Source organism: Notechis scutatus, chromosome 10 (assembly GCF_049901735.1).
Source record: "Notechis scutatus isolate UNSWTSFEM ecotype Mainland chromosome 10, rNotScu1.2, whole genome shotgun sequence".
In the NCBI taxonomy this organism is placed as follows: domain Eukaryota; kingdom Metazoa; phylum Chordata; class Lepidosauria; order Squamata; family Elapidae; genus Notechis; species Notechis scutatus.
Genome location: NC_142018.1, coordinates 7,633,418 through 7,650,755, shown reverse-complemented (window position 1 = coordinate 7,650,755; position 17,338 = coordinate 7,633,418). Strand labels below are relative to the sequence as shown.

General features: G+C 37.1%; 1 long non-coding RNA gene across 1 annotated transcript in view; it reads right to left on the bottom strand.

The window, feature by feature from the left end:
• LOC148129746 (uncharacterized) overlaps positions 1–14,933 on the bottom strand; it is a 503,505-nt gene extending 488,572 nt beyond the window's left edge. The window contains exon 1 of the long non-coding RNA XR_015750712.1: positions 14,775–14,933. This is a non-coding gene — a long non-coding RNA (uncharacterized LOC148129746). The remainder of the gene's footprint in view (positions 1–14,774) is intronic.
• Positions 14,934–17,338: the final 2,405 nt, after the last annotated feature.

The following is a 17,338-nucleotide window of genomic DNA, read 5'->3' as shown; positions in this document are numbered from 1 at the left end:
TAACTTGGACTATACTAGTGAGTCTTACTGGATGGAAATACTGTGAATGACTTAATGGACTGAATGACAATGCTTAAACTCTAACTGGATTAAAAACTATTTAAACTACAAACAGTGTTTGTGTTCAGTGTGTGTATACTCTGGGGCCCTTCCGCTCTCCTTTGGCTGCCTGGCTTGACTACTGCTGCAATACTCTTCTAGGGTTAATTCCCAAAAACCCTAACAGAAAGTTTTCCTCTTGTTTAATGTGATAATTGGTGCATTCAGTCTTATTCTGGTGGCATAAATTTATCAGCTTTTGAAGTTGGCAACGTGACCAGATTTTTTTTTCCGCCAAAATGATTTCTTTTTGGATTGAAGCTTCCTTATTGTTATGGGTAATTTGTTTTTTTCTGGTTTTGGGAGTTGCTATTGGTACATATAGTTTGATGACTCTTTTGACTTCAAGTAAAAATATGTTGTAATGGTCTTCTACAGGATTGCATCCAGAGAATAGAAGTTGCCAATCAAGGGATGAGAGATCGTTGTTTATAAGATCACAGTCGCCTTTTTTGAAGTTATAATTGGGGATTCCATCGTTGTGATGATTTTTGTGTGGACGTATGTTGAGACAAAAGTCAATCATGTTGTGGTCACTGTTGGAAAAGGGTTCTTTAATTTGTATTCTGTAAATTGAATTCAAACTATTGCAGAAGATGAGATCAAGGCAGTTGTTAAGTCTAGTGTTGTTGGTTACTAGTTGTTCTAGTCCCAGATTTGTTACTGCATTGTAGAAGGTTGCATGTGTGGGTTCAGTTGTACATTCGTTAAGGGTCCAGTTAATATGAGGTAGATTGAAGTCACCAAGAAAGATAAAAGTGTGTGGGCAGGATGCTGCCCATGTTAGTAGTGTATTTAGCTTGTTTGCATGTTCGATGTCATAATCAGGGCTCTGTAACATAGTAAGAACCAAAATGTGATATTTAAGGACAGTTCACAGATGATGGTCTCAGGAATAGCAAGCTCGTGGGTAACTTGGATGTTTTTAGATGTAGGGACTTTTTATAGAAGATAGCAACACCACCTCCTCTACGGATTTCACGATCTGATCGGTAAACATGATAGTCAATTACTGTGGTAAATATGATAGTCTATTACTTATTTTGTGCCCCTCTCTGGAACGTGCTACCTCCTCCTTAGAAAACCATGGTGTAATGGCTGAGATTCTGTCAGACACAAATGATCAGGACCAAACACTTAGTTGCAGTTTGACTGGTGCAGTGACTTAGAGGTGGCACTCACAATCAGTGGGCTGTGAGTTCAATCCTAGGTAAACGGGCAGGTATTTCTCTCTCTGGGTACAGTGAGTAACTGCATTGGCAACAGGAGGGGCATCCAGCCAGTAAACACACAGCTCCATTCTGTTGCCCTGACTTCACCCCGATGCAAGGGATTGTGGGGTCATTAAAAGGAAAAAAAATGCATTAAGTTGCAGTTTAGAAGATCTATTGCTCAAGGCTATATGCAAGAACCAAGTCAATTAACAGTTAGCGCTAAATTGGCACTAGAAAAGGATCCATGGAACAGTGGGGCTGGACTTGAATCATTTGTGGTAACATAACGATTCTAAGCTTAACTCCATTTCCCCAGTTCTGCCTGCTCTTCTTCTACAGGTTCCTCCTCACTTCTCCAACTGTACATGCCATCACAGAAGAAGAGATAGATTACAGGGGTGTCAAACTGGCAGCCCATGGGCTGCATACGTCATGCAGAGGCCACACCTACCCCAGCTCTGCCAGAGAGAGAGAAAAATCACAAAACATCACGTGACAGCAACATGATGCCATGAGTTTGACATCCATTTTGTAACAACCGGTTCTGTGGGCATGGCTAGGTGGACATGGCTAGGTGGGTGTGGTCATGTGACGGGGTGGGTGTGGCTCTTTTTTTGCAGCACCTGTCCCCCGTTTTTTGGGCCTTCTGAGCCTCAGGGATGCCTCCTGGGGGGGGGGACATTTCTGCTTCCAAAAGTCTTCCCTGGGGCTCAGGAAGGAAAAAAATGGAGCATGGAGGATACACAGCAGCCCTCTGCGCTTCATTTTGGGGCCTTCTGAGCCTCAGGGAAGCCTCCTGGGGGGCGTTTTTGCTCCCAGAAGGCTCCCCTGAGGCTCAGGAAGAAAAAAAGAGCCTGGAGGGGGCTCCCATGCTCTGTTTTGGGGCCTCCTGGGCCTCAGGGAAGCCTCCTGGGCAAAGCAGTACATGAGCAAGGGGAATCCCAGCACAGCTGATCATAGGAACAGCTGATCATCGGGAGAGGGGAAAAAAAGAAGTACCTTATGGAGTGACTGGGTGGGGAAGAATGCAGTCAGCGATGTCAAGCAGGCACACAATGTTGTGCATGCACAATAAGGACTGACTGGGTGGGGAGGGGAGGGGAGGGGGAGGGGCCGACCAGGTGCATGATTTGCCGGTTCTCCGAACTGCGCAAAATCATAACAACCGGTTCTATAGAACCAGTCCGAACCGGTAGTATTCCACCCCCTGCACCCATGAGGTAGAATAATCAAACTTTGATTTTGAACTGCACCTAGCTTTAGTAACTTTTGAAAATGGGTATCCATTCTAATTAAATCTAACCAGCATGAAATTTTTGACTAGTATAACCCAGAAATATCAGCAGAAGGATGAAATATAATACAAATTAAAGGAGTAGAGTATTAGGCCAAAAGAAAGACTTCAAATTATATAAAACATTTCAAATAAAAGTCACTATTGTACAACAAAGAAGAATGTTTAACTGCAGCAAGTTTTGTATCCACCTATTCAACAAGCAGATAATCAGTTTCCTGGAAATATTACATACTGTTGGACAAATTTTGTAAATTTGCTAGAGAGGCTTTTCTGCCAGTAATTAGGAAAAAAACAAGTAAAATAGGCTTGAGCAACCTGGAAAAATAAGAGCAAAGCTTCTGAAATTTAAGTCGCAAGAAACAGTTCAGGTTGTGTGTGTGTGTTTGTGTGCCTGCCTTCCTGCCTGTCTAGGCATGTGTGCAACAAAGGTGAACACTTGAAATCGGCACATTCTGAATTTGGGTACTAAAAATATAATCCAATTGTGAGAAAGCCAATTAAGAAATATGTGTTCAGAGAAATTAGTGAGGTTTTAATCAATCAATATCATGTCAATTTTTATTTGCAAATGTGAAATAACTGATAGGACTCCAGAACAGAGACATTTGGCAGTCATATTGGTAGCTATGTAGATCAATCAGAGCACAGTTTCTATGTCTCTAGAGATACAGAAGCTAAAGAAACAAAGATAAGTTGTGGATGATTGGCAGTTTCTCAAGACCTCTCAAGGTTTCCATCTGTTCTACCAAATCAGACAGCCCTATCTTTGAATTCTTGTATCGGGGAAAGAAAAACCACCGGAACTTCTCTTTCTTTTCAACACTTTTAACTTTTATCTAAAATCCCATCCCAGTAACTTTTTATCTGAACTTTGAAATCACTTAAAAATGTTGACTCTATCCTTCAAGCACTAGTTGCAAATTTTTTATGCTTAATTATTTTGTGTGTTTAAGAACTAACAAAGGCTTTACTTTTTTTTCAATTTGAATTAATATGGCTTTTAATATTGATCAGACCTTTGATTGTTTTAATTAATTGTATTGCAGTTTTTGTTTTTGACAAAAAAATTGAAAGTCATTGCCGTACATTACAAAAGATTTGTTTAAATACTCATTTCTCTGAAGCCCTGAACTTAAAATACACTCCATTTAATAGAAACATATGTATTGCCATTGTTCTGCCACAATATTTGTAATCTTTCTATTTAGAGAGTCAACCAATTTTGTATGGAAAGTCTTTGCAAGAGACTTCATTTATCTATTTCTGAACTTCATATGCCATTCAATTCCAAAAAGCTCTGAACAACTTTTTGAGGTGTTCCACTGACAATATAGTAGCACATCAAGTGCTGAAAAGTGTATAGCTGTTTTTGCATTTAGATTTTTTTCCTATAAGGTCTGAAAGAACTGTGGAAATAACTACATTTATGGTTGATTTGCTGTACATAAATCACCCCTGAGTTTTTAACATCAATCTCAAAAATACTAAAGGATTTAAGGTTTGTGCTACATTCAGAGCATTGGGATGGACTGAACAGTAGCTCATCCATATTGTAAAGCAAGAAGCAGTAAAATAAAAAATAAAAACAAGGAGGCACAAGTAAGTTGAAGCTATCTAATTTTGTTTAAATATAAGCAAAATGACTTCCTGTTTTACAATGGAGATGGTGGATTCTCCATCTCTGGATGTTTTATAAGAAGAAACTGGGCAGCCACCTCTCCTAGATTGTTCAAAACAACCATAAAATAGTTATTTCCACAGTTCTTTCATACCTTATACAACAAAAAAAAAATCAAAATTCAAAAACAGATGCTTAATGTACTGCTATATTGTCATTTTTATACACATGGCAGAGAGTTGGATTAGGTAATCTATGTGATCTCTTCCAACTCTTCAATTTTATGATTGTGTGAATTGAAAACTGAACCGGGCAAGACTAATAGCAATCAGGCATTAGCATCTTGAAGAGAACATTGGTCTATCTATCCTAGACTGGACAATATTAGAGATTTCACTCTCTCTTGGCTTGTTCCTGAAGAAGCAAGCGGTATTGCATAGAACTCACAAAATTCTGAATGGGAAATTGGAGGGCACCAGATGTGGTAAGATTTGATATTTTTCATACAATTGCTATTTAAAAACAAAGCTATAACACTGGCAAAAAATATATGTGACAAAGTACTGGGAAATATTGCAATGTTTCAGTAGTATAACCTCAATTGCTTTGGTGCTTTTCAGATTTCAGATGCAATAAAAGGTCCTATTACCTTCTTCATGTTTGATATATTCCTGTATCAAGTCATTAATTTGTGTTATTGAGAATTATGTAGTCTGACATTAGGAGGATCTTGAAACAGAAAACACACCTTAGACTGAATGTCTACAGTGTGATTCTCAATCATCCAGGTCATTGTTGTCCCAAAGGTGTTTTCATAGGCAACTGCACTTTCTTGTTATTCTTTGAAGACATTTCGCTTCTCATCCAAGAAGTTTCTTCAGTTCTGACTGGATGAATGGAAGGATTTATACTCCTTGCAGACAGCTGGTCATTTGCATTCTTTTAGAGAGTTATTGAGACAATTTGGAGTTGTCTGTGTCCTCGTGATCACCTGAGTAGTGCAAATGGATGTGGAGCCTTCTTGAAACTGTTGAAAGGACTGTGTTATAGACTGGAGACAGATGAAGTTGTACCTCTTCCTTTCTGTTGAGAGAGGGATGTTGACCCCTCTTTCAAACCAGAGATCCTCTCTGTCCAAAATGTAGACTTTGCTGTCTTCAAAAGAGTGGCCTTTGTCTTTCAAGTGCCAGATGGACTGCTGAATCTTGTCCTGGTGGGTATATTCTCCTATGACCTCACCCCATTCCTAAGAGGTCTGTAAGGGGCATACATAAGTGCACCATTGTGCTCCCTGTCCCTGTCCTATTGTCCCCATTTAATCGTACCTATTTTCTGTATTCTTACTCATGTTTATACTTACTTATTATTTTGCAAGCGATTGACAAATAAAATAAAATAAATAAATAAATAAAATGTTGTGCCATGCATGTGCCATGCATTTATGAATCATAGTGCCTCAATAGCTCTCTAAAAGGATGCAAATGACCAGCTGTCTGCAAGGAGTATAAATCCTTCCATTCCCCACCATCTAGTCAGAGCTGAAGAAGCTTCTGGGATGGGAAGCAAAACATCTTCAAAGAAAAACAAGAAAGTCCAGTTGCCTCTTGAAAAAATCTTCTTTGGGATGACCTTAGGCTGGAACTGTAAGTGCATTGAAACTAGTAACTGCTATAAAAACTTGAAAAAAGCACCTGAGCTAATCTACCTTTAGACACAAAATTATATATACCCCACCAAATGCCACATTTAATTCTATCTGAGGACATGTTTAACTGAAGATTAAACCAAGCGTTAAGTGAAATGAATGGGTTATACTCTACAGTTAGACTTTTTGAACAGAAAGGGGTAATGAGTATCTCTCAAACTATTATTGGACTGTAATTCTCTTCACTCACATCATTGGTCATGCTGACAAGAGGTTGTGGGAATTGGACAACAATTTGGTAAAAGGTATTTCTTAACTCTGGCTTTGAGATCACATTCTAGATGTGTTGGGGGGATTTTTTAGAGATAAGCTCAGTGAACTCAATGAGATATCTAAGAAAACATGCTTGGATTATATGGATATCCCCATTGATGCCAATGGGACCTTCAGAGCTCCAATTTTTAATCTCCATTATGATCTGTGATTGCAAATTCCCTCAGCTGTCAAAAATCTTCAAGACCAATCAGTCAAGTTATTTCAGTATCTTTTGGCTCAACACTAGCCCAGAGTTCAGATCAATATTTTGTACAGTGAGAATAAAAACCCATTAACAATTCATCAAATGTTGAAATTAGTTTAATTGAAAAAAACCCTACTCTTTAGCTATAAATCTTTAGATATAATGCCATGATAGCATGGTATGTTGTACACTGATGGGATTTACTACTATTGTATCATGCTGGATTTTTCCCCACTAACCATAATGAAACTAGAAGGAAGTACCCCCATAACATAGAAAGAATATAAGGTAAGCAAACCACTTCCAACTATGCTTCTTTATTTTGCACATTTTAAAAAAACAAAACTAATAAACCATTAGCCAATTTCTGGCAGTTACTGGTTCTTTTGCAATCCAGGGTGGTAAACAAATCTCAAAGGTTGTGAGTTGCAAAGTCATTCATTAATTGAAGCAAAAAAGTCAGATTATTATTGGTTATCAACCTCCCTAACATTTGACCCTAAAGGTCACAAGCTAACTTTCAATTTAAATTCTTTCAATTGGGTATTTAATTAGACAAATACAAAAGAGAGGATTAAAAATGACTAAAAGAATATAGATAAATAAAACAGGATTTTGCTTAAAGTTCCTACAGGTTGTAGCTTTCTAATACAGCTATTTCAAATGTTTCCTAGCTTCCAAACAAATATTTTAATGAGTGGAAGCACCAGATGAAACAAATAGAAAACTGAACTTAAAATGGAAAACTAAGTATTTGGCTTGACGACTTCATGCTACAAGACTTCTTTCTACAATCAGTATCAGCATGACCTGTTATGATATGTACAGAATAACCCTTGAGTAACAAGGATATGCACATGGAAATGTTTATGAGCATAATTATGAATAATTATCCAGCCACACACAGATACACTAAATTGAGTTAAAGTTTACTTTAAGAAATAGCACAGTCCAATAAACAGTCCAGGTCATATACATTTAACAGTCCAAAGAATATCCAATTACAAAGTCTTCTTACCGGTTGCCTTTGTCATTTACAGTAAACAAAGATATCAAAGTATAAGCACAGCATAAATACAACAGAGAACCTTAGATAGCAACAGAATGTCAGAGAGACAGAATGTCAGAGAGAGCAAACTATGATCTCTAGCCCCCTCTTATGGTAATTTGCAATATAATCAACCAATCGGGATATAGTATAAATCAATAAAGTGATTTTATCTTAAAGCTACAAACAAACATTGTTGGTTTATATATTGCCAACCCAACTAATTGGTGTACAGATTCCTAACATGACGAACATCTAGGTTGTAGCTATGTACGTTAGTACATATGTCCTACATTTGCATATTAAACAGTCCCATTCAAGTCAAAAATTGATTTTCCCCCACAACTGAAAAACCAGTAGGCCAGGGATGGGGAACCTTTTATGGCTCATTCAGGAATTCTGGGAGTTGAAGTCCATAAGTGATAAAAGAGCCAAGTTTCCCTACCCCTGACCTGGATGACTGAGAATCTCCATAGATATATATATGGTGCCGTATTTTTATGCTATTTTTGATTGCCCTTGTTTTGGACCTTTATCCAACTGTCGATATTTTAACTTGTCATATTCTAGATAAGGTGCCAGGAATCATTTGATTGCAATAGGATAGAAGTTTAATGAATAAATAATCAATCACTCTTGGGGAAGAGAATACATCACTCAAGATCCAGGCATTTCTAACTTGGATATAGATAGATGAAAGAGAAGAAAATTAGAGAGAAAATTTTTGGCAGACAAAATTCAAGAAGTTAGTGTTTGTTTCTTTATAACATTTATAAGGATATTCTTCATTGGCCAAGTGTGGTTGGACACACAAGGAATTTGTCTCCGGTGCATAAGCTCTCAGTATACATACAAACAACAAAGTGGTAAGTCATAGATCATAAGACACAAACATAAATCATAAGATTCAAACAACATGATAAATCATAAGATACAAATAGAAGGTAGTAGGAGAGATGAGGAAAATGAGAAGATGAGAAGGATAAAAGCAATACAGCCTGCTACATGGATAAAATATCTTTAGGCATAATACAGTGCTATGGGAATTAGGTGTTTAGCAGAGTGATGGCATTGGGGGTGGGGAGCTGTCTTTGTATCTAATTGTTTTGGCATGCAATGCTCTCTAGTGCTGTCCTGAGGGGAGAAGTTGAAACAGTTTATGCCCAGGATGTGAGGGGCCTGTAGATATTTTCTCAGACCTCTTTCTGACCCTTGCAGTATACAGGTCCTCAATGGAAGGCAGGCTGGTTGCAATTGTTCTTTCTGCAATCCTCACTATCTGTTGAAGTCCACCCATCTTATAACAAACTAAAAACAAACAAAATGTTATACTTTTGACTTGCTTTTATCTAGTTCATCTTTCTTCAGACTAAGTTTGCCTATTGCATATGCTTATAACTTTGATTTTAGTACTTGCTATGGCAACATTATAACCCAACGTTGTTTGGTTGTGCATAATTACCCATCACTTTTATACTGAAATTTTTCAATACTATTCTTTAGCTGTTACAAAATTTAAGTTTCCTAAGTTTCAAGTGGTTAGAGAAAAACACCCACTCACTTTATTTGTGGGGTGGATCTTTGGTGTAGCAAGAATTCGTGGTAAGGATTGGATTCCATTTCACTCTCATCCTTTGAGATAGAACAATTTTTCTTTTATTCTTGTTAAAACAGGTGAACGGAATGTTTACTCTATTTACCTGGGTAGAAAATTAATTTACTGAATAAAGTGCCTATAGATGCCCCACTGAGTCAATCTATGATAATCAGAAACTACTTATAGCAGGTGACCTTGGCCTGATATCTAAAATTAATCAAGAATGGACAAAGAGCAGTTCTTAAAGTAGCAAATGTCACCATTCGGAAAGCTGTTGCTGAAATGACTCTCAAGAAAATGTATCAGAGACAGGCTGCAATTCTGCACAAACTTCAGTTTCTGTTGACTTAAGTCAATATATAAAAAGGCAGAAAAGCATTATTAGGAACATCTTCAGGAATATAGATGAGTCTATAATTCATCGCCTACTTCAATCTCTTCCCCAAAACACGCATTAAATTCTAATAGCTTCATCATTACTATAACATTTATGATCATATATTATTAGGGAAGCAACTATATTTAGGTTTTTGCTTTGGAAAACACTCATTACATTAAAATATGTGCATCAAGAGTTACTGGACACTCAAGAGAACTGCAACAGCTCATATTTATAGCAGAGTTTAAATATCACATTATGATTTACTTTGCTCATTAGTTTAGGTGGACACGTCTGTCTTTTTGTAATAATGGATGGCATTGCAGAGGAACTGATTGATTTCAGTTTCTCATGGTTTATTAGAATAGAAAACACATGAGCAATATACCATGGTGATCCACCAATATGTTTTCAGCTATTTAAGTTATATTAAATGATCTTAGCTTTGCATTCTGCTTGAGAACACAAGAAACTTCTTTCCAAATCACATTAAAGATCTCAATAAAAGACATTAAAAGTTCATAGACAAGTTGGTATTTATTTGCTCAATTTATATAGTGACTTATTTCACATACATGGCCTTGGGCAGCTTGTTAAAACACACACACACACACACACCCAAACACAAAATACAAAAAAAATAATCAAATCATACAACAAAAGCCCCATGAAAGGCATCTAAAACAATGAAAACTATAAAAAGCATAATTTGTAGAAGTGCAATTACTATATTATGATTTAGACCAGGGGTGTCCAACCTTGGCAAGTTTAAGGCTTGTGGACTTTAATTCCCAGAATTCCTCAGTCAACATGGCTGGCTGGGGAATTCTGGGAGTTGAAGTCCGCAAGTCTTAAAGTTGCCACGGTTGGACACCCCTAATTTAGACATTATTGTCAATATATTCTCATCCTCTGTCAGAGCCTGAATCTGAGGAAGACAAGCAGGAACTGGAGCAGATGGAGATCAAGGGGGCATCTTCATTGGGTTGGGAGGAAAATGGGAAGAAGCGGGCCCAGTCTGGCCAGGGCCTTTCAGGATTGGGATAGCTTGTAGGCAAGGAGGAAGGGGGGCAGGATGACCAAGAGAGGCTGAGCAGTGAACATGAGAGGCTGAGCTCAAGTGATGAGCAAGGATTGGCCCCTCCTGATCCTTGAGCACAGAGAGTGAAAAGAAGGCGAGACTGACCCAACTACACAGGAGGAGAGCACCCCACCCCTCTTCACAAGGCACACCTGGGGACTGAGACTTAGGGGTTATGTTGACAATTCAAATATAAAATTGTTTCAAAATAATTATATCCCTCTTTGAAGGGAAATTAAACCGGACTTACAAAGATAGGACAAACTGCATTTATCAGTAGGGTAGGATTTTTGTAATTAAGATGAACATGTTACCAAAGATGCATTTTTTTAAATTCCAGACACCACCAATACTCACAAACTGATAATCCATTTGAATAATGGCAGAGGGATATTTCCAAGTTTATAGGGCAAGGGGAAAAAAACAAGAATTAGATACAAGCTATTGCAAGATGCTAAGGAAAGGTGGGGTTTGGGTTTACCAGATTTGAAATTGTATTTCGATGCATGCTGTCAGGCCTGGTTAAAAGAGTGGGTGAACTTCCAGAACAAGAGGCTACTTGAATTAGAGGGGCATAGATAAAGATTTGGATGGCAGAGTTATCTATGGTATGATAAAGTTAATGTTAATGTTGATTTTAATAATCATTTGCTAGATGTGCCATACTAAGAGTTTGGAATAAATATAAAACAATGTTCTTTACGAAGTTGCCTTTTGGGTGTCCCAACAGGAAGCTTTTTTTAGAAAAGAAATGGTGGCCAAGCCAGACTGGTGGATATATGGTAAAATATTATCTTTCAACTCTGGTGACCCTACACTAACGTCAAGGGAAGAGCTTGAATGAGAAAGTCATGTTTGCCATTGGTTTACATATCAACAACTAAAAAAGATTTAAAATAGATGAAAAGAGTTACGGGTTTGATTTTGTTAAAAAATAAATTGGAAATCTTATTGTATGGTAGTGATTGAACATATTATTGCTAAGATTTATAAAATGTTACTGAAATTTGGAAATTTGGAAAGTGAACATGTAAAACATTGAAGGATTCAGTGGGCAAGGAATTTTGGATATAATGTGATGTTTGACCAATAGGATAATATGTGGACGAAAGATTTAAAATTTACACTAAACTATAATTTAAAACAAAATTTCTATAAGATGATGTATCACTGGTATTTAATACCGGATAAGTTATTTAGAATGTATAAAGGTATTTCAAATGAATGTTCGAAGTGTAAGAGTAAAGTAGGGACTTCTTTTTATCATTTATGGTGGACATGTGATAAAGCAAAGAAATTTTGGAGTAAGAGTCATATTTTAATATAGAGAGTTGTTAAATTGAAGATAACGATGAAACCAGAAACTTTTCTTTTGTGTTTAATGGGAAAAGACTTGGAGAAAAAAAATGGAATTTTGATCTTATACATGTTGACAGCAGCAAAACTTCTGTAGGCACAAAAATGGAAAGATATTTTGATTCTCACCATGGACGAATGACTCCGGAAGCTGATGGAGTTGACAGAAATGGCTAAATTGACTGTTTTGATTAAAGAAAAGAATATAAGTACTTTTCTTTGCCATATGAAGACTTTGTGCTTGAGGTGGAGAAAAATGAAAGTTTGATTTTGTGTTTTACCAATTACATTGATTTGTTGTTATAGAAATGGCTAGTTTATGTTATTCTGGAAAAGCAAAAAGTTGTGGTTTGATGTTAATGCTTTACTTTACTGCAACAGAGGGAGTCAGAAGTCAATGCTTTCTTTCTTTTTTCTCCCTCTCCTCCTCACTTCTCTATTCCCTTCCCCCCATCCAGTGTCTTCCTATTTGTTTTTATATTTTGTATTTTATTCTATACTCTAATAAAATGTTTAAACATAGAAAAAAATATTATTTAGAGGCATTGAAGGGTTGCTAAAGTATTAAGTAGTTCTACTACATGATGATACTTCCCAGTTTAATATAAAATATCAGTTCCAATTGTCAAAAGACATTAATGAATGTAGTCACTGCTCAGTTATGCTTCAACCCATGTAAGAATGTGTTGCTATGAAAAACTGAATCCAGATCTTAAAATGTCTACACCATTGTTTCTCAATCTTGACTATGTTAAGATATGTAGACTTCAAGGCTGGCTGGGGAATTCTGAAAGTTGAAGTCCACACATCTTAAAGTTTGCACAGCTGAGAAACCCTGAGCTGCAATAAAAAATAAGTTACATAGATAAAGGCATATAAATATAATTTTTTTCTTGGGTGCACATATATGAACTACAATATGAAAATGTAAGGTTTCAAATGTTAAAAAAAGATGTAACACCTTACAAAGTATAAATCATTCTGGCAAGCTCGCAACAATAATCAAAATATGTGGGTCTGTTTTATTTGAACCATGGAATTACTGTATTCATTCCTCAGACATTTGTGTAATATTGCAAGAATTGGAATTTTATTTAACTTTTCTCCTTTCCTTGAATGAAGCATTCAAAAACATACTCTTAAAACACTAGAGATATCACATGCCTTAAAGCTTCTGCATATCTTTTGGTGTTTTTCATGCATTGCACTATATTATGAGGAAAGTACCTTGAAAACAAATTGACAAAATTTGTTTTATATACAGTTCGGTGAACTTTAAGGCATCACTCCTAACAGAGGGTAGCAAATATGTCATTTCAATGTTTTACGGAATGTAGGCATGCATTTTGAATTTATGGGGCATCAAATAATAGTATATATAATGGCTTGTATTGTGTACATTGGTATCTTATTAGTAGGTATTTTTAAGTGTTGCTATTTGCAAAATCAGTTTAAATAACATAATAGGACAAAAGAAAGACATATTTGATCCAATCTCATGCTGGTGCTCTTAAAGAAGATTGTAGCGACACCCTATGCTTACCAGCCATTACTGGTTATTTTATTAACAGTATCCTGTTAATAGGATTAATTATTTGAGGCTGTCAGTATATCTTCTAAGATATGCTATATTTCACAGGAACTTCTCTATAAGCACAATTTTAAAATGAAACTATGAACTGTACAGTGACAAAAATCATTCAGTGTTTTGTCACAAAGTGTTTTTTCTACTCAATTAAACTCCTATCTGAAATACAACAGATCCCTTCAACTTTTAAGAAAACCAGTCTGAGGATTACATAAAATATTAAGAAGTAGTAGCTGCATTCTAAACAGAAACTGTATTCTAAAAAGTTGATTAAAATAACAGTCTTGCTGTTACATTTTTAAACAGTCAAATGTTATGTATATTCTGTAATATTATTGAAAACAGGCTAGTTGAGTTTGTTGTTTAGCAAAATGTCCAAGCTTATGTTATATCAAAATGTAATACATTAATATTTAAAAATACGCTTTTTAAAAATTTCAGCAATAGTTTTAACATTCTTTTAATATCCAGTAGGACTGTTCCATCAAAAAATCCTTATTTTTACTTGTACACACATACTTTTAAATCACTGACTTGTATAAATCCAATGCAATATGATGCAATATGATGCAACATGAAAAAGTTTCAGCAAACATTCAGTTCACTTCTGTCCAAAAGAAACATTTTTGTTAAACTTCAGGATAAGCAAGAACAATCTAACGTCATATGCACATTCCTAAAATAAAACCAAAACTAAAATAAAATTTCTGAAAAAAACACCAGCAGCTTTCCATACATCCTGCATTTTTTTCTCTTTCCTCCTTCACAATTGCAAAATGAAATGACCTGAAACACTTGTCTTAAATTACAAAGTACAAAGAACAACTGCAGGAGAAGACAAAGCTGTCCCAGACAAAACTTTACAGAACTCATGATGAAATATTAATTCATTCCTTTGAAAATAGAATAGCACATTAACTCTCAACATAATTTTAAGTACACCAGATCATGCTTTCTTCCTTCACAACACACAGACATTTATTGTAGTAAATTGGAGGGAAAGCAACAACGCTTCCTGCTAAGTGTGTGTGTGTGTGTGTGTGTGTGTGTGTGTGTATAAGAGAACAGCTGCAGTTCCACTAGCTGCATTTTAGCACTCAGAATGCACTCCCTACCTCCAGGTGAGGAAAGGGACATTCTTCCACTTTAAAGAGCACTCAAGAGTACGAGCGCATATCTGAGCAACACCCCGAAGGTTTCCTCAAGGTCCTTTCTATTCAGAATAGGAAATACCATCACCAACATGACAGAAGGTCTGAAAAAGTGAGCCCTTGCAAAGGAAACAAGTAGCCAAGACAAGTATTGAGAAAGATGTCAAAAAGTACTTCCTACCTGTGATAGGTTGCTACTCCCCTTAAGTCTGTACCCTTAGATGCTGCCTCGTCTCCTTAGCAGGAATAACACATGTCTCTTTAGTAAGAAATGGGGGGAGAGACTACTAGTGGCTCTACCTGCTCCTTGGAAAAGGTTACTTCAAATGCTGTTGTTTCCTCCCACTTTATTTCCTCTCCCTGTTGGAAGAGGTGCTTATAAGGAGAGTAACCAAGTGTTTATCCTGGCTCGTGTGTGCAATAACTGCTTGCTCCCTGCAGTATATCCGTGATGTGCATACTAAAACAGCTTCTCCCGTTTTGTCAGTCCCCACCTTCTGTACGTATCTGAAACATAGCTTAGCTTCTTGGAAAACAACACAGCAACACAGACACAAGGAGGCAGAGACAGCTCTGACACAGAACGCAGACAGTACTGGAGAGAGATAAATTCAGCAGCAAAAACCAGCATTGTATTTAATCACATGTTCAGCCCCAGATTCACCCCATGTTGCAAAAAAAAAAAAAAATGCAGCAAAGCAGCTTCTAATTGTATAGGTGAAAAGACAATCAACGCCAGCGCTAAACGAGAGTCAGCTTCAGTTGGTGCAGAGTTTATGACACTTGACATCAGAGCTAATGAGACACTGTTAGCTTGGAAGCATATTTTGCATGTTGTCATCTCTCAAGGCCAGCATGAGGAGCATGAAAACATTAACAAGGCAAAACCTTTGACCAAAATTGGACCAACTAATTAGGCTTTGCATAGATGTGGTGACTATCAAAACCGGTGGGATGGGAGGAATGACCCAAATGTTCAGGATGCAGGGATTATAAAGGCTTTGTTTCTAGGAGATCTAAAGCCTCCTGAAATTTCCTTTTGAAATTCTGCCCAGTTGCTTCCTTTTTGGTTCTTACCATGAATGGAGCATCGTTGGCGAGACAGCTACAATTGATGAATTTTTCATTCCTCATCTGGAAAGGACCTCCAGAGTTGATCTCACTTTGCCAACTTTCCCACTGTTTACAGCAAAAAGGATTTAGAAATGGCCATTTATGGGCAGTTTTCCATGCATCTCCCAGTCTAATGTTCTTAGCTGATGCATCACACATGCTAACAATCTGTATAATCTTCAAAATCTCCACCTGTTCCCAAACCTCTCCTTTTTCTTTTTTCTTAAAAATACACACATTTAATGTTGAATTTGAATTCTAGAAAACAGTTCCAGCAATACAAACATGTCAACCACCATGACAAAATGAAAACACACATTCACAATTAAACCAATAGTTTATCACATTCTCTCCCCTACCAGATTCCAATAGTGATCTTGCATGGAAGCCCTACTGCAAATACTGCTGGTGTTCAATGTGAATTACAAAAATTGCAGAAAAAGAAATTTTAAAAACTGATTGTGAATTACAACAAAACTACATTTTGCATTATTTCAAAAGACCAACAATAAAAAAGCAACCTGTTCTTAGGAAAATATTGTAGCTGCAGGCAAGGTAATTTAATAGCTGAGATTGAGTAAATGGAAGAAACCCACATTTTTAGTGTAGATAAGTGGAAGTAAATTTTAATTTTCACCTTTGTTGAATTAAATTTTCTGAACCACAAGCACCGGGCAATGCATTTTTATATACTTTTTAATATACATTGCTCAAAAAAATAAAGGGAACACAAAAATAAGACATCCTAGATCTGAATGAATGAAATATTCTTATTGAATACTTTGTTCATTACATAGTTGAATGTGCTGACAACAAAATCACAGAAAAATTATCAATGGAAATCAAATTTAGCAACCCATGGAGGTCTGGATTTGGAGTTACACTCAAAATTAAAGTGGAAAAAAAAACACTACAGGCTGATCCAACTTTGATGTAATGTTTTTAAAACAAGTCAAAATGAGGCTCAGTAGTGTGTGTGGCCTCCACGTGCCTGTATGACCTCCCTACAATGCCTGGGCATGCTCCTGATGAGGTGGCGGATGGTCTCCTGAGGGATCTCCTCCCACACCTGGACTAAAGCATCCCCCAACTCCTGGACAGTCTGTGGTGCAACGTGGCGATGGTGGATGGAGCGAGACATGATGTCTCAGATGTGCTCAATTGGATTCAAGTCTGGGGAATGGGCAGGCCAGTCCATAGCATCAATGCCTTCATTTTGCAGGAACTGCTGAAACACTCCAGCCACTTGAGGTCTAGCATTGTCTTGCATTAGGAGGAACCCAGGGCCAACCACACCAGCATATGGTCCCATAAGGGGTCTGAGGATCTCATCTTGGTACCTAATGGCAGTCAGGCTACCTCTGGTGAGCACATGGAGGGCTGTGCGACCCCCTAAAGAAATGCCACCCCACACCATTACTGACCCACTACCAAACTGGTCATGCTGGAGGATGTTGCAGGCAGCAGAACGTTCTCCATGGCGTCTCCAGACCCTGTCATGTCTGTCACATGTGCTCAATGTGAACCTGCTTTCATCTGTGAAGAGCACAGGGCGCCAGTGGCAAATTTGCCAATCTTGGTGTTCTCTGGCAAATGCCAAACTTCCTACACGGTGTTGGGCTATAAGCACAA